Source organism: Scyliorhinus torazame, chromosome 3 (assembly GCF_047496885.1).
Source record: "Scyliorhinus torazame isolate Kashiwa2021f chromosome 3, sScyTor2.1, whole genome shotgun sequence".
Classification (NCBI taxonomy): domain Eukaryota; kingdom Metazoa; phylum Chordata; class Chondrichthyes; order Carcharhiniformes; family Scyliorhinidae; genus Scyliorhinus; species Scyliorhinus torazame.
This window is the reverse complement of record NC_092709.1, coordinates 65,490,056-65,502,450: the sequence shown is the minus strand read 5'-3', so window position 1 is coordinate 65,502,450 and position 12,395 is coordinate 65,490,056. Positions and strand designations below refer to the sequence as shown.

The following is a 12,395-nucleotide window of genomic DNA, read 5'->3' as shown; positions in this document are numbered from 1 at the left end:
AAGGAACAGGTGCTACGTGTCCTTGATATGTATGTCCCTGTCAGGCAGGGAAGAGATGGTCGAGTGAGGGAACCATGGTTGACAAGAGAGGTTGAATGTCTTGTTAAGAGGAAAAAGGAGACTTATGTAAGGCTGAGGAAACAAGGTTCAGACAGGGCATTGGAGGGATACAAGATAGCCAGGAGGGAACTGAAGAAAGGGATTAGGAGAGCTAAGAGAGGGCATGAATAATCTTTGGCGGGTAGGATCAAGGAAAACCCCAAGGCCTTTTACACATATGTGAGAAATATGAGAATGACTAGAGCGAGGGTAGGTCCGATCAAGGACAGTAGTGGGAGATTGTGTATTGAGTCTGAAGAGATAGGCGAGGTCTTGAACGAGTACTTTTCTTCTGTATTTACAAATGAGAGGGGCGATATTGTTGGAGAGGACAGTGTGAAACAGATTGGTAAGCTCGAGGAAATACTTGTTAGGAAGGAAGATGTGTTGGGCATTTTGAAAAACTTGAGGATAGACAAGTCCCCCGGGCCTGACGGGATATATCCAAGGATTCTATGGGAAGCAAGAGATGAAATTGCAGAGCCGTTGGCAATGATCTTTTCGTCCTCACTGTCAACAGGGGTGGTACCAGGGGATTGGAGAGTGGCGAATGTCGTGCCCCTGTTCAAAAAAGGGACTAGGGATAACCCTGGGAATTACAGGCCAGTTAGTCTTACTTCGGTGGTAGGCAAAGTAATGGAAAGGGTACTGAAGGATAGGATTTCTGAGCATCTGGAAAGACACTGCTTGATTAGGGATAGTCAGCACGGATTTGTGAGGGGTAGGTCTTGCCTTACAAGTCTTATTGAATTCTTTGAGGAGGTGACCAAGCATGTGGATGAAGGTAAAGCAGTGGATGTAGTGTACATGGATTTTAGTAAGGCATTTGATAAGGTTCCCCGTGGTAGGCCTATGCAGAAAGTAAGGAGGCATGGGATAGTGGGAAATTTGACCAGTTGGATAACGAACTGGCTAACTGATAGAAGTCAGAGAGTGGTGGTGGATGGCAAATATTCAGCCTGGAGCCCAGTTACCAGTGGCGTACCGCAGGGATCAGTTCTGGGTCCTCTGCTGTTTGTGATTTTCATTAATGACTTGGATGAGGGAGTTGAAGGGTGGGTCAGTAAATTTGCAGACGATACGAAGATTGGTGGAGTTGTGGATAGTAAGGAGGGCTGTTGTCGGCTGCAAAGAGACATAGATAGGATGCAGAGCTGGGCTGAGAAGTGGCAGATGGAGTTTAACCCTGAAAAGTGTGAGGTTGTCCATTTTGGAAGGACAAATATGAATGCGGAATACAGGGTTAACGGTAGAGTTCTTGGCAATGTGGAGGAGCAGAGAGATCTTGGGGTCTATGTTCATACATCTTTGAAAGTTGCCACTCAAGTGGATAGAGCTGTGAAGAAGGCCTATGGTGTGCTCGCGTTCATTAACAGAGGGATTGAATTTAAGAGCCGTGAGGTGATGATGCAGCTGTACAAAACTTTGGTAAGGCCACATTTGGAGTACTGTGTACAGTTCTGGTCGCCTCATTTTAGGAAGGATGTGGAAGCTTTGGAAAAGGTGCAAAGAAGATTTACCAGGATGTTGCCTGGAATGGAGAGTAGGTCTTACGAGGAAAGGTTGAGGGTGCTAGGCCTTTTCTCATTAGAACGGAGAAGGTTGAGGGGTGACTTGATAGAGGTTTATAAGATGATCAGGGGAATAGATAGAGTAGACAGTCAGAGACTTTTCCCCCGGGTGGAACAAACCATTACAAGGGGACATAAATTTAAGGTGAAAGGTGGAAGATCTAGGAGGGATATCAGAGGTAGGTTCTTTACCCAGAGAGTAGTGGGGGCATGGAATGCGCACTGCCTGTGGAAGTAGTTGAGTCGGAAACATTAGGGACCTTCAAGCAGCTATTGGATAGGTACATGGATTACGGTAAAATGATATAGTGTAGATTTATTTGTTCTCAAGGGCAGCACGGTAGCATTGTGGATAACACAATTGCTTCACAGCTCCAGGGTCCCAGGTTCGATTCCGGCTTGGGTCACTGTCTGTGCGGAGTCTGCACGTCCTCCCCGTGTCTGCGTGGGTTTCCTCCGGGTGCTCCGGTTTCCTCCCACAGTCCAAAGATGTGCAGATTAGGTGAATTGGCCAATGATAAATTGCCCTTACTGTCCAAAATTGCCCTTGGTGTTGGGTGGAGGTGTTGAGTTTGGGTAGGGTGCTCTTTCCAAGAGCCGGTGCAGACTCAAGGGGCCGAATGGCCTCCTTCGGCACTGTAAATTCAATGATAATCTATGATTAATCTAGGACAAAGGTTCGGCACAACATCGTGGGCCGAAGGGCCTGTTCTGTGCTGTATTTTCCATGTTCTATGTTCTATGTTGTGGAGGATGAATGTGCAGTATGGGCACTGCTCAATATTTCAAACCTTGTAAAATACAGTGTCAGGATTGCCAGAGTTCACTGCCAAAATCCTACCAGGCTGCTGGCAATGATTTTTGGGAAAACGGTGATGCTGATGGATGGTCAAGGCACACCTGGTATCATAAAAGACACTGCCATCGATCAGATAGAGAAATGACTCACACCAAAAAAGGCAGTTTGTTCAACATGCAAAAACTACAAGAAGAAAGATGTTGGTTGCTGCCCAGTCGTCTCACTCTCAGCCCTGCCAGGCTGGCCTCAGATTCTGGGCGAGTCACCTTCTCCTGCTGGCTGCTGCTGCCCGGATTCCTGAGACATGACGCCGGTGATTACTTGGTCGTCTTCCTGCCTCTCGACTGCTGCTCTGTTCATCTTGGCTCTCGCTCGGTGGCCAGCCTTCGACCCTTGACATCCCACTATCCCAGTGCTTACCTGGCCTTCTTCGCACCTCGTGATTGCTACTCTGCTCACTTCTTGCCCGGGTGGCCAGGCCTCGATCCTGAATGGCTGCCTGGCTGCTACTGGCTATCTGGCCTCTGTTCTTTTTGCTTGCCCGCTGCTCCCCTCAACAGCTGTTGGCAAGCAGCATTTCCTCGCCTCGCTGAAGGCTTTGCAGGCTCACACCCTGATATTAGATCGGCGACCTCACTTTTGCCTCAGGCTGCCCACCAGACCAAATGTCAGAAACCTGGCTTCTGCTTTGCACCTTTACTTAATGAAAGTTCAAAAACTTCACATCAATTGAGGAGATCCATGTCTGAACTGCTCTAAATCTCTCATCACCTCTCAGCATCTGGCAAAAACTGTCTTCCCACTCTAAAGGGGAATGCAGCAATCAGAGCCTAATGTTATTCTGTATTGCCTGCTGAGAGGCTCAAGAATGAGCCTTTCAGTAAATTTAGAGCGACCAAGGCTCTGGTCTTCCCATGGTGTTCCACCACAACAGTCACCTCTATGCATGATAGTAGGAAAATGGTGTAAGAAGTAGATGATCAGCCATGATCTGTTTCACTGTGCAAACTGCTTTCACTGTGCACCAGTGTTGGAGGGAGTGAATATTTGAAGTGGTGAATGGGGCTGCTTTGTCCTGGGTAATGTTGAGCTTCTTGAGTAATGTTGGAGCTGCAATCATCCAGGCTAGAGAAGAGTATTCCATTACATGCTTGCAATTCAATTTTCTGCCTGTTCCTCTCTGCATATGGGTATCCTGGAAATTCAGTTATATATATATATCATTACAAATTTGTTGCAAAAGCTTGAATAAATGAGAACATTTAACTATATTGATATGACCCAGTTATCCATTCTGATGAACAATGAGTGTTTGTTCTGTGTATGGATAAATAACCCAGAGTTGTCTTACTGTTGTTAAACACGTTGAAAGTTGTTTCTTTGACATGTTTTTTTTAGAATACCCAATTCTTCTTTTCCCAATTAAGGGTCATTTTAGAGTGGCCAATTCACCTACCTTGCACATCTTTTTGATTGTGAGGGTGAGAAAATGTGCAAACTCCACACCGACCCTGGGCCAGAATGGAACCTGGGTCCGGGGCACTGTGATTTTTAAAAAATTATTTCAGTGATTTTAATCACACATTGACTAGTCAATAAATTGTTGCTGTGTAAATCTTTTCTCATTTGTCTAACTCAATTACTATATTGTTCAGAATAAGAAAAAGTCTTGATTGATTGGATACTCTTTGCAATTATTTAGCTTTACATTGCTTTATGAATTATTGTGGAAGGCATTTTTTTAATCAAGCCAGTGGAGAATTTCAATCGGCTGTTCTAACTTTTCTGGATAATTAATGCCCATGGCTATAATTACAAAACGCATTCAAAAGTACAGTGTAGCATAAGGAAAATAAATGCTACGAAAGACAGAAAAGGGAAAAAAACTTTGCTAATACAGTGCTTTTTAGGACCTCTGTTCATTTCAAAGAACTTTTACAGGTATTGCAATACCCTTAAAGTGTAGCCACTGTTGTGATGCAGGGAATGCAGCAGCCAATTTGCACACAGCAGCAGTGTAATATTGACCAGATAATTATTTTAGTGATGTTGCTTAAGGGATAAATATTGGCCAGAAGTCCTCCGGCTCTTCAAAATAGTCCTGTGCAATTTTTTGCGTCCAGCTATAAGGGTAGATCACGCATAAGTTTAATTCAGAAGACCGAGGGCGACATGGTGGCGCAGTGGTTAACACTGCCGTCTATGGCGCTGAGGGCCCGTGTTTGATCCCGGCCCTGGGTCACCGTCTGTGTGGAGTTTGCATATTCGCCCATGTCTGCGTGGGTTTCACCCCCAGAACCCAAAGATGTGCAGGGTAGGTGGATTGGCCACGTTACATTACATTGGAAAAAAATATGATTGGGTACTCTAAATTCATATTTTTAAAAAATTCACAAGACAGAACCTCCGACAGTGCTGCACTCCTTCAATTTGATGCATCTGGGTGTTGCCTTGATTTTGTGCCCAAGTCTCTGGGGTGAGAGCTGAGCCATGGTATACACGGTCTTCCCAAAGTTTACTCCTAAATTTTAACCTTTTTTTGAACACACTCATTAAAATTTAGTAAATGTAATTTTATTTCAGACCAAAGTATTCACCAAATTAATATTTATTTTCCTCCGAGGTTTTCACATCTGTTTTCTGTCAGTTGTGGTGTTGAAATGATGCACTAAAGTGCTTTGATACATTTATTATTTTCAGTTGATTATTTGTATTTTGTGATTGATATCTGCTTGACAGATGGCGGCAAAACTTAATTTAGACGCCTACGAACTAGTTTGGAATGAATAATCTAAATGATAGTGCCAAATGAAATGAAAATGAAATGTAAATCGCTTATTGTCACGAATAGGCTTCAAATGGAGTTACTGTGAAAAGCCCCTAGTCGCCACATTCTGCCGCCTGTTCAGGGAGGCCGGAATATGGCGACTAGGGGCTTTTCACAGTCATTTCATTTGAAGCCTACTTGTGACAATTGATGCGCAATCAATTGCACAAAGACGCAAATTGGGTACAACTGTGGCTTTATTGCAAATGCGTGGCCCCCTGCTGCAGCTGCCGAAATGGCAGGGCAATGGAGGTCACGCATATTTATACAGATTTTAGTGGGCGGAGCCAGCCGGCAGGGGCTACCAACGAACCTGTAGTGCAGGACCTACCTTACATCCCATAATACAGTGGTTCACCACAACAATAAGCGATTTTCATTTCATTTTCATTTCATTTGGCAGTATCATTTAGATTATTCATTCCAAACTAATTCTTAGGCGTTTAAATTATAGAACTGTGTTTGCTGTTTGATCTCGTGATTGTTTCATAGTCCTGTTAGACTTTGAGAAGTACTGTATAAAAGAGAACTGCACATGGGCAGACACTGAAAAGCACACTAGGAGATTCTAGATTGGCATGGGACAGGGAAGATATTTGTGAAGGTCATGAATACGAAAGCAATGTTGTTGACTTGTACAGATAAGCTGAGAGCTCAAACAAAACGAGAGGGGGGAAAATGATAATGCCCGAGACGGTCCCTATTGTTGCCATTCTATAATGCCTTGTTTCTGGAGCCAGGGAATTAAACTACTTAAGTTTTTTTTCGCCTCGAGCCATTAGTGCTTCCCCTATTCATGTTGCAGTGCAGTCTGCGGAGGTAGTAGGACTGTTATGTAAATAGGGATTAAATGAACACTTTTTAAAGTGCAGATTGCTGTATTGTGTATCAAAGATAGCACTTTGGTTGACCTTGGAACATGGGTATATGTTAAAATGAGTAATCGGCCATTTCTTGAATGGCAATGTATGAAGAGCAGCTGTCAGACACCAACTGATGTAATGAAGATGGAATGCGGAAGCAATGCGCAAACAGCATATGCTGCACATATCTTGCAGCCAGCAGAGAGGTAGTCAGGTCACCAAGGCAGGAAATGAGCCGTCCGTTGGAATTTTGGCTTTCCGTGCCTCTTCACAGCAACAGAAGAGGAGAAAAGATTCCAAACTCTGCCTTGGGTAAACAATGCTGCAAAGTAAAAAGCCTTTTGGATAAAATGGTACAACTTTGGTTCTGATTACAAGGTACAGGTTCTATTTGGTTTTGTAGATTGCTTTCTAAAACAACAAACAATTGTGACTTGGTGTAGTTCAGCTAATGAGCTTTTTACAATGGCCGCATATCCATCGAATGAGTGCTGGTGTAATTTGGTTGAATGGATTAGATTTTGTCTTTGCTACTGCAGATGCCTGTAGTAAATATTTAATGAGACTGGGAAAAAATTAACTTTTTGCAGAATGAGACTCAATGTTGAATATTTTCAAACTGATTTGATGATTTAGTTTGTTGAAAATAACGCATGAGAAATGGGATTCACATTTGTTTTTCTTTGTTTTGTCAGCATTTCTCAGAGATTGGCTGGATAAACATTGGTAGTTACCTACATACCGTTTTATTTTATTGATTGTTAGTATATGTGTAATTATAGAGAACAGTTAGTTATGAGCTATATTTTCCGTGAGTGTCAGTGCAATGTACTCAGGAAAAGAAATCATTGCAGTGAAGTAACCATTTCGGTCAAGAGTGAATGACGTTGTTCAGAAACAGCTGAATGCCCGTTGGAATACTACTGGTGTCATTTGTAAACACTAAAAGGGGAAAAATGCGTGCACTATATAAAAATTTAACCAAATTTAAGTCTATCTTTTGCCATTGACAAAGTTTAAAGTATTTGAGTTTTGTTTAACTTCTATGCAGAAAACCGGATTAAATTGATTACATTTCTACACCGACATTCTGATTAGTAGGCTGTGGCATGCACTAAAAAATGTTTTGTCGAAAGCGATGGAGTCCGACAGAAGAGTACATTGTCTTGGCAACCTACTTTGCACAATTACAACATCAAACGTAAATGTGAAATATCCCACGGTCAGTTCTGGTTAGGTTCAATTCGATGGAATCTTGGCTTCCAAACTATTCTCGTCCTGGATTTGTCCCCATGCTGAATAAAGATAGAGATGTTTAAGAAAAATGTACATTGTTTTTGTATCGTTGGAAATATGCATTTATTTTGGATCATGATATGGTGTGTACCTTTATTTAACGTTGTAAGCATATTATTCTTGCTTGCTTTATCGCCTAAAAGTGCAAAGTGAAAGTGTAGCAGTAATGGTTAAAACAGCATACTAACTTTGATAAATGTTATAAAAAGTATTTAATCTGCTGCTGCTACTTTAATTATAAACTTCCATCAGTCTTGATTATTGTTGTCTTAATGAAAAGAAGCCACAGTGCTTAAGGATAAGTAATGACAATTTGTAAATACTTTAATTCACTACTGAGAATGCACACAAAATTAGGTTTAAATTGATAATGCCATAGATAGGAATAACATGGCAGTGGGGGTTGGACTGCTGTGAAATTGGAATGCAGAGGCCCAGGTTAAGGGTAAAGAACTTTAAATAAATGAGTAGTCAGCCTGACTATTGTATGAGCACGAGCTATGCAATCATAAGCCAGGGATAAATTGAAGCAGTGATGTTTATTTTGAAGACTCCCATTTCTGGCGTTCTCTGAAGAAGAGGTTAAACTGTTATGACCTAACAGTGTAAGAATAGCACACTGTTTTGACAAGCTGTTTTTTTATTGTATTAATACAAGGTTCTAAAATGCATTAGTGTAGTAATTGCCCTTAAAGATCACAGAGGTACAATAATATCAAGGGAAATTATGTGCTATTTGTATGTTTGTGTGTGCTTATAAAAGTGGTTTGCTGACTACAAAAGGAATATTGTACTGCATTTATTTTTAAGTATATGTATGAATTCTGTCATCTTATAGCGCATGAAATCAAAATGAGCATAAAACACATATAATTGAGCAAGTCTGAGTCAAGATTCCCAATCCAAGCAAAATTCTTCTCCGTGTATAACATTCCAATACATTGTACAGATTTTTCTTGAGTGGTCAATGGTTTTCCCAGGCTTTCCAGGAGTAATATGAATATATGTTTTTTTAGAGTGTATTTTCTTTTACTTGTTGCCCCTTCCTAAAAATATACAGGTAATCGGAAACTGGAATATATCTAGTTACATTTTAGCAAAATTAATGTCATTATTAATTTTCATTTTGGCCAAATAATTTGTTGTGTTTGACCATTGGTTTTTCAGTTGACTTTAAAAGAACATCAGTTCACATTTTTCCATTTCCTTCTTATAACTTAGCTTGATTTAACCTTTAATTCTTTCTTTTAAAAATCCTGCTTTTTTAAATATAAATTCAGAGTACCCAATTATTTTTTTCCAGTTGATGTCCCTGTTGTTGCTTTGATGTCCCCGTTTTTGGTCCACCTAATCTACTTAATCAGGCTCAATTCAACACGCTGTAATTGATGGTTTTAGGGGTGGCACAGCGACGTAAACATGGCACAATAGGGACTTCTGGTGGCGGCTCTGGAGGAGTAAGTCGCACATTTGGTGGCTCCCGCTCAGGTCGGATTTTTGGGCCTTTCCCCATGATTTTTCTTTGGTTTTGAACGGTGGACTCGAAAGTCGAGGCAATTGGGCACCGTTTCCTCGTATTAGTGTATGGAACAAAGGACCGGACGTGCACAAAAGGGCAGAAATAAGAAGTTAGCACTGCTGTGACACAGCTCCAGGGTCCCCGGTTCAATTCCGGCCTCGGGTGTCTGTCTGTCTGTGGAGTTTGCACGTTCTCGCCTATGTCTGCGTGGGTTTCATCTGGGTGCTCCAGTTTCCCCCACAGTCCAAAGATGTGCAGGTTAGGTGGATTGACTGTGCTAAATTGCCCCTTAGTTTCCAAAAAGTTAGGTGGGGTTTACTGGGTTACGGAGGTAGGGTGGAAGCGTCGGGCACTCTTTCCAAGGGCCGGTGCAGACCCTATAGGCAGAATGGCCTCCTTCTGCACAGTAAATTCTATTATTCAATTAAGGGGCAATTTAGCGTGGCCAATCAACCTACCCTGCACATCTTTGGGTTGTGGGGGTGAGACCCATGCAAACACGAGGAGAATTTGCAAACTCCACATGGACAGGTGACCCTAGGTCCTGAGCACCGTGAGACTACAGTGCTAACCTCTGTGCCACCGTGCTGCTCAGAATCCTGCTTGCTTACATTTGCTGATGATATAACATCAAGGCCGTGGAATTTTAAAGATGTGGATCAAAGCTGAAAATTGAATGATTATAAATATCTTTCTGGATTATTATTCCTTGCATTAATTGAACCTTTTGAATCTGCTTATGCCAAAAGGTTTTATACTAAAAGAAGTGAAATATTCACTAGTTAAAATATAGCGTTTTCTTTTCTTATCATTAAGTCTTGCCTTTTAGTTCCTTCGAACTTCTAAGTTTATATCAGGCATATATGTTTGTAAAATAATAAATTATGGCATGTGACATGCAAATGCAGGTATTTTGCAATAATTATGAATCTTGCATGTGTCCTCAGAGAGACTGATAACTTTTTAAAAAATGGAATTCCCAGTCAAATCGCATGACAAGATTTCAAATTTTAACACTTTTATTGTAATAAACAAACATAGATCAATATCAACTAAACATTGCTCAGTAAGTAACACACAAAATAAACTATAGAAAAGTATAGTAGTATAGTAGACAGATAACCTTCTGCTCATAAATATGTCGTAGCCCATTCTCCGGAGAATTACAGTCTTTACAGGAAACAATCCAAAGTCATTGGCAGCAGTGAATTCATTTCTCCTTGTTTCGCCGATTCAGAAGGTCCTTTCCTTCAGTTTTCTGAAAGTTCCCAATTGATTTCCAGCAATAATGTTCACTCTGGTGATTTCTTCTCCCAGACCCGCCCAATGGAAATCTTCCAGTGTCCTTAAATCTCTCCAGCTTCTTTCTCTTCGACCAGAGTACCAACTTTCTGCAACATTATGCCTGGTTTTGACAACGAACAGCCTTTTTTTCTTCTTGGAAAGGCTGCTTTCCTGTCTCTCTTCCTGGGGTACCCTTTCATTAAAAAAAAAAATATTTTTATTAGGGTATTTGCAATAGTTTATAATAATACCAATAACAGCGACGTAAACATGGCACAATAGGGACTTCTGGTGGCAGCTATGGAGGAGTAAGTCGCACATTTGGTGGCTCCCGCTCTGGTCGGATTTTTGGGCCTTTCCCCATGATTTTTCTTTGGTTTTGAACGGTGGACTCGAAAGCCGAGGCAATTGGGCACCGTTTCCGCGTAACAAAGGACCGGAAGTGCACAAAAGGGCAGAAATAAGAAGTTAGCCACGAGGTGTGTTGAAGCTGCAGCGACAGACAGTTTGGCCGAGGACCGGACCCCTGGGATGGCAGCGCAGCGACCAACGGACCCGGTGATGCAGGCCATCCAGGATGATTTTGCCAGGCAGAAGCGGGAATGTTTGGACTCGATTAAAGAATCAATCGATCGGCTAGAGCATAGATTGGACGCCCAGGATCGGGCGATTCAGAAGGTCGAGAAGGTGCTGGCTGAGCAGGAGGAACATCAAACAGCGGTGGAGCTGGAGGTGGGCATGCTTCGGGAACAGCAGAAAAGGCTCCTGGAGAAGGTGGAGGACCTTGAGAACCGGTCCCGCCGGCAGAACTTAAGAATTGTTGGGCTCCTGGAGGGGGCTGAGGGAGCAGACGCTGGGGCATACGTAGTGGGTATATTTGAAAAGCTGCTGGAGGGTGTAGTCACCTAAACTGGCCAACTCCCGATTTAAAATGGCGAACGGCAAAGGCTGATGAGAAAGTCAGCCAACACAGGCAGAAACCAGCAGGTGCAGGCCTGCTGTGTATTTAACTCTGCAAAAGCCCAGACAGCATCGATACCAGCGACCATCAGCATAACAATGTAGCAGCCATCTACATACTGATGAGCAATGCCCGGGAACAATGGCAACATTTGGGACACTCCAAACTAAGCCAGACTCCCCGGCGCCAGCAGGAGCCAACACAAAAGAGGTTAACGAACACCTCAAGACCGCCCATCGATCAGGGAACCGCTCCAGTATTGGAGAAATCGAACCAAGCAATTGGAACGAAGTCCAATCACCTAGAACCAGGTACAGGGTCCGCCCCGAAAGGGGGGAAGCCCCAGGGGACTATAAGAGTTAAGCCCCAAGTTCAAATCGCTCGCTTCATCTCTTCGTCCTGCCCGGATCACCCAGCAACGCGAACCAACCGTGACCGGTGCAGTGACCACAGAAAGAAGTAAGTCTTAATTCAATGCTCGCTGCGAGATAGGCGCTCCTAGCTACCAACCCGTACCAACTTCGAATCCCGCAGACTCAGAACCCGAACGAAAGGCCATTTGTTCCCCTGACCTGGTGGGCCAGTCCGAAGATAAGTATAGGCCTGTTAGTTATAGAAGTAGCTTAGACGTAGAATTTGTGTATGAGTAGCGATTACTATGTATAATAAATGTGCTTTGATTTGAATCTTACTAATCGGTGTATTGAGTTATTGATCATTACCTGGACTTGAACCTCGTGGCGGTATCATAAAGATACCTGGCGACTCGAGAGCAAAGGGGGGGGGGGGCGGGGGGGGCATTCCCACAACCGTTGGAGGTTGACAGGGCGTACCGGGCGCTTGCAAGGAAGAGGCGAGCGGGGGACCCTCCGAGGGCAATGCTGGTGAGATTTCACAGGTTCTAGGTCAAGGAGTGCATCCTTCGGTGTGCCAACGAACACTGAGTTGTAAGTGGGACAACAGCATCCTGCGGGTGTACCAGGACCTGAGCGTAGAGGTGGCGAGGAAGAGGGCAGGCTTTAACCAAGTCAAGTCTATTTTCTTCAAGAAGCAGGTGAAGTTCGATCAGCTGTATCCGGCGTGTCTTTGGGTCACGCATGAGGACCAGCATCACTATTTTGAGTCGCCCGATGAGGCACTGGACTTTGCTAAAAGAAAAGGACTGGTGGGGGTCTG

The 12,395-nt window shown here is 43.1% G+C and overlaps 1 protein-coding gene across 7 annotated transcripts in view; it reads left to right on the top strand.

The window, feature by feature from the left end:
* rapgef2b (Rap guanine nucleotide exchange factor 2b) overlaps nt 1–12,395 on the top strand; it is a 508,586-nt gene that overhangs the window by 99,096 nt on the left and 397,095 nt on the right. Inside the window, exon 1 of one of the 7 annotated variants that reach the window (XM_072495766.1) lies at nt 6,369–6,537. The exons of the other annotated variants lie outside the window; for them this stretch is intronic. The gene's annotated coding sequence lies outside the window, so the exon portion shown is untranslated. Of the gene's footprint in view, nt 1–6,368; nt 6,538–12,395 lie in introns of those variants that run through there. 7 annotated transcript variants of the gene reach the window in all.